The following is a 10,313-nucleotide window of genomic DNA, read 5'->3' on the forward strand; positions in this document are numbered from 1 at the left end:
ATGGAGATGGACAATGAAGTCCTGAAAAGAACTCCTTTAATTCATAATACAGTATCTAGAGAGGAATAAAGTGTTCAAAGTGTAAATTTGAGTAAAAAGTAGAGTAATTATGGTATAGTGAAGTGCTGGGAGATTTGAAGCCTTGAGAGGCAATGAGAAAACTGTTTTCTGGTGAAGCTCACAGAACCAGATGAAGAAGACTTTTTTTGCCTTTGAATAACTTATCCTTAAAAATGCTATCTCTAGACTCATGGCCCATACACACTTCAGAGTGATGTGAAAATGGGAGGAGTGGGCTCTAATAATAGCAGCTCTGAGCAGCTAACATTAGGGCAATAGAAAACTATAACAAAAATAGTTTTCTTGTGAGAAACTCCATAAATTAACAGGAAGAAACTTCTGTTTCTCTACAAAGACTGGTGAAAAGACTGTAGCAAGAATTGGGACTGTTTTAACCATCAAAGTTCCAAAGTTTTTGTCTTTGTTGTCATGTGAACAAGGGAATAGTGGGTAGATAGGGGATGAAAAGGTTTTTCTGGAAGTTTATTCTGGTGTTCTTATTATTGTTGTTTGTCAATAAACTTTCTCTTTTTTTCCCTTTTAAGTTGTATGCCTGTTTTGCTCTTGTTCTAATCCATATCTCACAGAAAGAAATAAGTGATTTTCTTAGTTGTTGGTTTAAAACCACAACATAACTAAATTGTAACTATTTGGAAAGTTTTTATCAGAAGCAATCAAAAGAATCGGTGTTACAAGGCAGATGTGCCCCTTTACAGATGTTACATGTTAAAATTGAGGTACAGGATGGAGTTTGGAAGATCAGTGATGTCCCAAGAGAAAAATGGCCCCGAGATAGACAAAATTAGAACTTTAGGCATGGGTCTAAAATCAGTAAATATCAGAGTAATTAGTAACTCACATAGCACAACGCTTAGTACGCACGCACAAACCTGTAAGCTCATCCAAAGGACAACGAGGAAGAGGAGAAGCCTTCCCCAAAAGACCCCAAAAGAAGACTGGAGACCCCCTAACAACAAGTGAGGCGTGTGCTGTGAGGAAAAGTGACGTAAAGTCAGAGAAATGGGAAATAGGAGGAAACTGATGGGAAACATGAATGAATATGTAGAAGCACACAGTATATGAGTTTAGCTGGAAGTGCTTTGTTTGGTACGAGGGGCAGGGTGGGGAACCCCCTCCGTACCCCGGTGGGTTTTGTACGTCAGGTGGGGTGAGAAGCCCTCCCCATACCCTGGGAGGTTTTGCTTATGCGTTAATCATAATTACTGGCAGATTATATGTATAAATTGTAATTTTCTGCTAAATCATATTCTTTTACTAAACTCTATTCTTTTACACCAAATTACTATTCAATTTCCTAAATTTTATTCCTTTTTAATTAAACTGCCATTAACCCAAGGGACCTAGTTGCCAAAATTTTAATTTCATTTATAACAAGCCGATCCAGCCTGGAAGCAAATTGGAACGTGAGAGCCTGGAAGCGGGGCTTGGATGGGGCAGAGAGGGTCAGAGGGACAATCCTGAGTGAGGAGGGGATGGGAGGAGGGGAGGTGGGAGGGCTGTGACCGCGGTTTCAGTCAGGCGCTGCCCATCGCCAGGCGGGCACGGAGGGACAGTGGGACACCCGGGGTGCGGTGACGAGGGACCCTGAGCTCCCGGGCACCAGGGACCCGTGTGCCGCATCTCCCGCGGGGGGAACGGGGCGGTGCGAGCCGCCCCGAGCGGCAGGGATGTGGGAGCGGGCAGCGGACACCCCGCGGGCCAGGGCCGGCACACGGGGCCGCGCAAAGCAGGGATGAGCCAAGGGAAGGACAGGCAGCCCTGGAACCGCCCGGCTGAAGCTCCCGCGGGCACGGGGACCGCGCAGTCCCGGCACGGGCGGGAAGGAGGGGCCGGACGGGCGGGGAGGCGAGAGCGGAGCTCCGGTCACGGCGGGAGGAGCGGCGGGACCGGCAATGGCGCTGCCCCGCCTGGGGGCGGGGTTATGCAAACGAGGCGAGGCGCGCGGCATGCCGGGACACGGCCCGCGCAAAGCCCGCGCTGCCCTCGCGCGTCCGCGGGCGCTGCGCGGGCCGGGCCGTGCGGGCCGGGCCGCAGCGCGGGGCCGGTTGGGTGCGGGGCCGGGCTCGGGCTGGGCGTGTGTTGGGGAGGCGTGGGGCGGGCAGGGTGTTTGGGCGCTGGGCGGGCTCGGGCATACTTACCTGGCAGGGGAGACACCATGATCAGGCAGGTGGTTTTCCCAGGGCGAGGCTCATCCCTTGCACTCCGGGTGTGCTGACCCCTGCGATTTCCCCAAATGCGGGAAACTCGACTGCATAATTTGTGGTAGTGGGGGACTGCGTTCGCGCTCTCCCCTGGTATTCCGGTTAAAGAACAGAACGTGAATTTGGGAGTGATGAAGAGCTCTGTAATCCTCTAAAGGCTGGTATCGGATGGGCCTTGGGCCCGCTGCTGCTGTTTTTGGGGGCCGGGCTCGGAGCGGCGCTGAAGCGCGCAGTGAGGCTCGGCAGTGAAAGGATTCCGCTCCCGTTCCCGGTGAGGTGGCTCAGGAATAACCCGGGGGGTGCTGAGGAATCCCGGCGCTGCTGGATCCCGGGTTATTCCCTGCTGGAATCGGAGAGCGGTTTCCCAGCGGGGCCGCTGGACTGACGTGTCTGGAGCCGGGATGATCCCGGCCTGTCCCGCCCTGAATCTGCGGGAAACACCGGGGAAACGCCTGGCGGAGTTCCGAGCGGGTCACTCCACACCGAGCCCTTGAGCGCTGCCGGACTCCCAGAGGGGGGAATTCGACACGTCCTTGTGAAGGACGAGAGTTGATATAAAACGAACTTCACCTCTTTGCTTGCTGAAGAAACTGTGTACAATGTTATGCTTAACCGTAACAAACGAGATAGCGCAAGATTCGCTTTTACTGCGAATACACAAAACCCGGCCCGAAGGGGACAGCTGGTGGAGCAACGAGAAAAAGTTGACCAGAAGCCAAGGCAAGACAGCTTCGGAATGACCACTAGAAAAGCGTGTAATGAACTGTTTATGATAGGAGATAACAGCAGAGACCATGAAATAACTCAGAATGGGGAGGCGTAGTTTGGGAAAACATTTTTAGGAAAATGTAAACGATGTCTTCGAAGTTAAATTAATAAACATGCTGTAACGCTAGATAAGGGGAATGACTTTGTGACTGCCGATCCACAAACGCAAGAGGTTTATGTCCAAAAAGGAGACAGAGGAGTTCTTAAATTTTGTTCAAATAAAGGCAGAAAGTTCACTGCAGCACATGCCCGCGGCCTTTTCTCTCTCAGGGTTTTGGAGGGCACAGCCTCCTTTTATCCTAACTCCCGGCCGCAGGTTTCCCTCTTCCTTTCCCCACTGGCTGAGGTACCAGGAGGGTGTAGCCTTCCCGACCCACTTAGCACAAAGACCCGGTGCCGCTGTTCCCCCCAGGGGCACCAGAGAAAACCTCTTTCACATCCAGCACCGCAAAGTGCCTCCTGGGCCTGGCACCGAGGAGAGGGGGCCGGGGTTTGGGACAAGCCCGGGAACGTCAGCGCTTCAGTTCCCGCAGCTCTTGCACCGCTCTTCTGACGAGCTCGGCTTCTTCTCCGGGGGCTAAGAGCGGTAAATGCGAATTGGCAATAACCCAAACTCTAAAAAAGAGCCTGTTAACATTTCCAGTCCTCGCTGGGCCTCTCATTTTATCGGGGTTGGTCTTTTCTTACCGCCTTCGGTTCAGCTTTCATCCGACTCACGTTTGTCTCTTGCCTCGTTTTATAAATGAAATTAGAATTTTGACAACTAGGCCTCTTGGGTTAATTGCAGTTTAATTAAAAAGGAATACAATTTAGGGAATTAAATAATAATTTGAAATAAAAAAAATACAGTTTAATAGAAAAAAATATAATTTAGCAGAAAATTACAATTTATATATATAAAATCTGCTAATAATTACGTATGAATAAAGCATAAGCAAAACCTCCCAGGGTATGGGGAGGGCTTCTCACCCCACCTCACGTACAAAACCCACCGGGGTACGGAGGGCTCTGCAGGAACCCGCTGCCCGAAGCCGGTGGGCACATTAAGACTCATTTCAAAGATGTTAACACCCATCCCTTCACCCTTCTGTAAGACATTAGCGCACATCTTTCCTCTCAGAGCCGAGGAGCGCATGAAACGCAGGAGTTCAACGATCCCCCATGCGCCCGGGACGCCGTAACAGAGAAAAGCTGCCCAACAAGCATCCGAAGATGCTGCTGAGTTCTGTTTGTTTTCTCTGTATCAGCGAAAACCCCAAAGCCGAGCTGGACGGAAACTCTCCCCCGGTCCGTCCGGCCCCCGCTCCGGTGTGCGGAGGTGCCGCCGGGGCGAACCCGAGCCCCGCCGCCCGCCGGGGCCCAAGCGCGGCCCGGGCCCGGAGCTGCGAGAGGAGAATCCCGACTGCAACGGGAGCGGGGCTGAGCTCTCCTGCCGCTTCTGCACGGACCCAGGCGTGCTCGGACAGGCAGAGACCGAGACCACCACTGAGACAGCGGAGCGGTGGCTGAAAAAGGTTTTAAAAACCCCGACACACCGCACGGGGAAACGCTGAGTCCGGTAACAAACACACGGCTCTCAGGGAGCAATTTTCCGTTTGCATCTACCGTTCACCGATAAACCAGGGGAGAGCGCGAACGCAGTCCCCCACTACCACAAATTATGCAGTCGAGTTTCCCGCATTTGGGGAAATCGCAGGGGTCAGCACACCCGGAGTGCAAGGGATGAGCCTCGCCCTGGGAAAACCACCTGCCTGATCATGGTGTCTCCCCTGCCAGGTAAGTATGCCCGAGCCCGCCCAGCGCCCAAACACCCTGCCCGCCCCACGCCTCCCCAACACACGCCCAGCCCGAGCCCGGCCCCGCACCCAACCGGCCCCGCGCTGCGGCCCGGCCCGCACGGCCCGGCCCGCGCAGCGCCCGCGGACGCGCGAGGGCAGCGCGGGCTTTGCGCGGGCCGTGTCCCGGCATGCCGCGCGCCTCGCCTCGTTTGCATAACCCCGCCCCACAAACCGGCCCGCACCGCCCTCTGCCCCGCGCTAATTTGCATTACCACGCCCCCTGCCCCGCTCTGATTTGCATGGCCACGCCTCCCCCGAACCCCGCCTCGCGCCGCTCTCCCGCGACAGCGCCCCCTGGCGGCGCGGCGGAGCCTCCCCGAACGGATCCGGGTCCCGAACGGATCCGGGTCCCGAACGGATCCGGGTCCCGAACGGATCCGGACCCCGAACGGATCCGGGTCCCGAACGGATCCGGGTCCCGAACGGATCCCGGGCCCGAACGGATCCCGGGCCCGAACGGATCCCGGGCCCGAACGGATCCGGGTCCCGAACGCATACGGGTCCCGAACGGATCCTGACCCCGAACGGATCCGGACCCCGAACGGATCCGGGTCCCGAACGGATCCGGGTCCCGAACGGATCCCGACCCCGAACGGATCCGGGTCCCGAACGGATCCGGGTCCCCAACGGATCCTGACCCCGAACGGATCCGGACCCCGAACGGATCCGGGTCCCGAACGGATCCGGGTCTCCAACGGATCCTGACCCCGAACGGATCCTGACCCCGAACGGATCCTGACCCCGAACGGATCCTGACCCCGAACAGATCCGGGTCCCGAATGGATCCCGGTCCCGAACGGATCCGGGTCCCGAACGGATCCCGGTCCCGAACGGATCCGGGTCCCGAACGGATCCGGGTCCCGCCGGGGAAGGAAGCGCTGCCGCCGAACGCCGCGCTCGGCCGCGCTCCGTGCCGCGGGCAGGAAGGAAACGCCGCAAAAGACGAGGAGCAGAGAGGATGGGAATAATCCCAAGTGATGGCTGTAACGATGGGAAGGGGTAGAAGAGAAGGAGAAGAGCCAAAAGAAGTGACCAGAGCTCCTGTCAGGGGCAGCGAAGCGGCACAAGGCGAGGTGTACTTGAGGGACGAGGTCTGAGTCGGGATTAACGGCGCTCCAAAAGGATCAGGGTGCGCGGTGCAGGCAGGACGGGCCGAGCAGGGACGGAAGGGAAAATGGGAAGAGGAAGAAATTGGGCCGGACTGAAGGGGACCGGAGGCATCTCCTGTTTCCCCGGCCGATCCTTTGGTTGCACTTAAGCCGGGGAGTGGAACACTGGATTTTCTAGTGGGTACTGGAACATCTTGGGCCATAGGTACCGGCTCTGAGGGACCTTTGAGTGGAAGGTCATTGTTGCTGCTGCAATGGGAGGAAATCTCTCAGGGCAGGAAATCCCTCAGGGGCAGGAAATCCCCCAGACAACCCATGGAATTGCGCTGGGAACGCAAAATGACCCCGTCGCTTTCTCCACGTGCCGAGTGCCCTTTGCCGTGGCTCGGGCAGGGTTTCTGTGCCGCTTAAATGCGCAATTAACTTTCCCAAAGGGCTCTGTCCGGTTTGCATATTCCTCTGGAAAATGCATGGAAAGTGCAGCTCTGCCCCTTCTCCAGGGAAAGCTGGGGGAAGAGGAGGAAATGCCCGGGGAAGTTTCAGCTGTGCTCATACCACTGCTTTGGGCTTTGGGAATCCCGGGTGTAATAAATGGAATTGATTCGTGCTAACTAAATTGTAACTATTTGGAAAGTTTTTATCAGAAGCAATCAAAAGAATCGGTGTTACAAGGCAGATGTGCCCCTTTACAGATGTTACATGTTAAAATTGAGGTAGAGGATGGAGTTTGGAAGATCAGTGATGTCCCAAGAGAAAAATGGCTCCGAGATAGACAAAATTAGGACTTTAGGCATGGGTCTAAAATCAGTAAATATCAGACTAATTAGTAACTCACATAGCACAACGCTTAGTACGCACGCACAAACCTGTAAGCTCATCCAAAGGACAACGAGGAAGAGGAGAAGCCTTCCCCAAAAGACCCCAAAAGAAGACTGGAGACCCCCTAACAACAAGTGAGGCGTGTGCTGTGAGGAAAAGTGACATAAAGTCAGAGAAATGGGAAATAGGAGGAAACTGATGGGAAACATGAATGAATATGTAGAAGCACACAGTATATGAGTTTAGCTGGAAGTGCTTTGTTTTGTACGAGGGGCAGGGTGGGGAACCCCCTCCGTACCCCGGTGGGTTTTGTACGTGAGGTGGGGTGAGAAGCCCTCCCCATACCCTGGGAGGTTTTGCTTATGCGTTAATCATACTTAATTATTAGCAGATTTTATATATATAAATTGTAATTTTCTGCTAAATTATATTTTTTCTATTAAACTGTATTTTTTTATTCAAAATTATTATTTAATTTCCTAAATTGTATTCCTTTTTAATTAAACTGCAATTAACCCAAGAGGCCTAGTTGTCAAAATTCTAATTTCATTTATAAAACGAGGCAAGAGACAAACGTGAGTCGGATGAAAGCTGAACCGAAGGCGGTAAGAAAAGACCAACCCCGATAAAATGAGAGGCCCAGCGAGGACTGGAAATGTTAACAGGCTCTTTTTTAGAGTTTGGGTTATTGCCAATTCGGATTTACCGCTCTTATCCCCCGGAGAAGAAGCCGAGCTCGTCAGAAGAGCGGTGCAAGAGCTGCGGGAACTGAAGCGCTGACGTTCCCGGGCTTGTCCCAAACCCCGGCCCCCTCTCCTCGGTGCCAGGCCCAGGAGGCACTTTGCGGTGCTGGATGTGAAAGAGGTTTTCTCTGGTGCCCCTGGGGGGAACAGCGGCACCGTGTCTTTGCCCTGGCTGGGGAAATGCAGCTCGAAGGGGGAAATGATTTCTGGAGATTGGAACGGAACTTTTTAGTTGTTCATCGGTACCTGCGGACAGACACTCGCGACTGCCCAGTTCCCCAGGGAACGCCGCACACTCGGCCAATCTTTTTCCTCAGGGAGAAGAGAAGCCCGAGAGGAACGGACCGTCCGGACGAGCGGCACCGGGAGCGTCACGGGCAGGAGCGGGCAGCGCCCGGGGAAAGGGAACCCCGGCGGCGGGAGACGGTGCCCATCGCCCCCCCGGCCGCTCCCTGCGAGCAGAAGCGGCCCCAGCGGAGGGCAGAGCTGCTCCTGCGGGCTCGGGGCCGCGGCTGCCGCGGTACGCGGGGCTCCCGGCGGTGCCCGGGCCGGGCGGGTCCGCGGAGCGGCGGGACCGGCCCGGGGGGGGCGGGGCGGGGGGAAGGCCGGGGGCGGGGTTATGCAAACGAGGCGAGGCGCGCGGCATGCCGGGACACGGCCCGCGCAAAGCCCGCGCTGCCCTCGCGCGTCCGCGGGCGCTGCGCGGGCCGGGCCGTGCGGGCCGGGCCGCAGCGCGGGGCCGGTTGGGTGCGGGGCCGGGCTCGGGCTGGGCGTGTGTTGGGGAGGCGTGGGGCGGGCAGGGTGTTTGGGCGCTGGGCGGGCTCGGGCATACTTACCTGGCAGGGGAGACACCATGATCAGGCAGGTGGTTTTCCCAGGGCGAGGCTCATCCCTTGCACTCCGGGTGTGCTGACCCCTGCGATTTCCCCAAATGCGGGAAACTCGACTGCATAATTTGTGGTAGTGGGGGACTGCGTTCGCGCTCTCCCCTGGTATTTCGGTTGAAGAACAGATTGAATAGACAGTAGAAGCTGGTGTTGTTAGCGTTTGTCGCTGTAAATTCGAGCTCGCATCACCGGGTCCTGTGCTGGCTCTGCCCGCGGGCCGTGCGGAGTTGGAGCTCGCGTGGATCGCCTGCAGGCGCAGGAACCGAGTGTCACGATCCGCAAGGTGGGATTCGTGATGTGGTTCTTTTAGCCGGTCTTAGAGTACAAAAGATTATCAGCAAACCAAGGACTTAAACAGCAAAACACACTTTATTGAGTGCTCATCAGCACTAATATGCGATAGAGGGAAAAGAGGAGAAAGCAAAGCATAAGGAAAAGAGAGTAAGGGGATTATAGCTACCAACGTCCAAGTCCACTCAGCCGTCCAACGACGCAGAGTCTTCTGTTTATTGGGGAGATCTCAAAGGAAGGTAAGTTTGGGGTATAATTTTATAGTCTTTTGCAAAGCGAGGGGCGCAGGGCCAAAGCCAGAGGAGATTGATGATCATTGTGATGAAATTCCATTGCACAGGGAGCAGGTGCAGGGTACAGAGCGATCCATGTCTTGCAAGTCTTTGCTCACCAGCAGGAACAAGGACAAGGTGCTGTGGAAAACCCATTGCACCGGGTACCAGGCACAAGCCTCTGCTCACCAGCAGGAACGAGAGCCATGAGTCGTGGAAAACCCGTTGTGCAGGTTACCAAGCCTCTGCTCACCAGCAGGAACGAGAGCAGTGTACCGTGCAACCACCTGCAAACAATCACTGAGCAAACATCCATCTCAGCTAGGCCCAAACCCCCAAACCAAGTCCCTTGTGATATTCAGGGTCTCAGTCTCTCCTTGAGACGGCTGTGAGACAGATGAGGGAATCTTCGGACCGTCTCTTACACGGGGGCAGCAGCCTGACCTCGGGGCGTTCGGGCTCTGCCCTCCCGGGCTCGTCGCTGTCCTCTGTTGTGGCAGAAGCCGCCTCGGACTCCGCCGGGTGTGCCCCAGTGCTCGCTCAGCGAGCGGGACCGGCATCTCCTCACCGCTTCCCCTGCGGGGACCCGGTTAACCGGGGTGCTTCCCTGCCCGGCATTCACGGCGTGCCGGAATCATCCCCCCCCTCAGGCCGCCCAGAGCCTCCCTTCAGGAAGGGACCTGCTGCCAATTCCTGCAGTCCTGGCCGCCGCCAGCGCCTGAGAGGAACCCCGGCTATTCCTGAGCCTTCCCCCGGAGCCTTTCAGAGGGTCCCGGGCCACTTTAGGGATCATCGCTACATCCACCGCGACACGCCGCAGCCCCCCTATCGCTTTACCCCGTCCCGAACCGCTGCCAGCCGCCCCAACCTCCGGCAGCACCGGCGGCGGGCAGCGCTGGCTGCCGGGACGGACGGGGAGCAGAGCTCTGCCCGCTGCCACCCCGGGGAGAGCCCCAACGCCGCTGCCAATGAGAGTCTGTTCTTCAACCGGAATACCAGGGGAGAGCGCGAACGCAGTCCCCCACTACCACAAATTATGCAGTCGAGTTTCCCGCATTTGGGGAAATCGCAGGGGTCAGCACACCCGGAGTGCAAGGGATGAGCCTCGCCCTGGGAAAACCACCTGCCTGATCATGGTGTCTCCCCTGCCAGGTAAGTATGCCCGAGCCCGCCCAGCGCCCAAACACCCTGCCCGCCCCACGCCTCCCCAACACACGCCCAGCCCGAGCCCGGCCCCGCACCCAACCGGCCCCGCGCTGCGGCCCGGCCCGCACGGCCCGGCCCGCGCAGCGCCCGCGGACGCG

The 10,313-nt window shown here is 56.6% G+C and overlaps 1 long non-coding RNA gene and 4 other non-coding genes across 5 annotated transcripts; 2 read left to right on the forward strand and 3 right to left on the reverse strand.

The window, feature by feature from the left end:
• The first annotated feature begins 2,211 nt into the window (after positions 1–2,211).
• Positions 2,212–2,375, forward strand: LOC111927520 (U1 spliceosomal RNA). The gene has a single exon (XR_002863599.1). It is a non-coding gene; the product is annotated as a U1 spliceosomal RNA (small nuclear RNA).
• A 2,295-nt stretch (positions 2,376–4,670) lies between these two features.
• On the reverse strand, positions 4,671–4,834 carry LOC147654527 (U1 spliceosomal RNA). The gene has a single exon (XR_015283954.1). It is a non-coding gene; the product is annotated as a U1 spliceosomal RNA (small nuclear RNA).
• A 2,636-nt stretch (positions 4,835–7,470) lies between these two features.
• On the reverse strand, positions 7,471–7,962 carry LOC147654528 (uncharacterized). Its single transcript, XR_015282485.1, has 2 exons — positions 7,806–7,962; positions 7,471–7,696 (listed from the first exon to the last, which is right to left on the reverse strand). It is a non-coding gene; the product is annotated as an uncharacterized LOC147654528 (long non-coding RNA).
• Positions 7,963–8,387: 425 nt separating this feature from the next.
• LOC111943948 (U1 spliceosomal RNA) lies at positions 8,388–8,551 on the forward strand. Its single transcript, XR_002871100.2, has one exon. It is a non-coding gene; the product is annotated as a U1 spliceosomal RNA (small nuclear RNA).
• A 1,454-nt stretch (positions 8,552–10,005) lies between these two features.
• LOC147654529 (U1 spliceosomal RNA) lies at positions 10,006–10,169 on the reverse strand. The gene has a single exon (XR_015283949.1). It is a non-coding gene; the product is annotated as a U1 spliceosomal RNA (small nuclear RNA).
• Positions 10,170–10,313: the final 144 nt, after the last annotated feature.

The sequence above is a fragment of the Cyanistes caeruleus genome, chromosome 2 (genome assembly GCF_971803275.1).
Source record: "Cyanistes caeruleus chromosome 2, bCyaCae1.hap1.1, whole genome shotgun sequence".
Taxonomy (NCBI): domain Eukaryota; kingdom Metazoa; phylum Chordata; class Aves; order Passeriformes; family Paridae; genus Cyanistes; species Cyanistes caeruleus.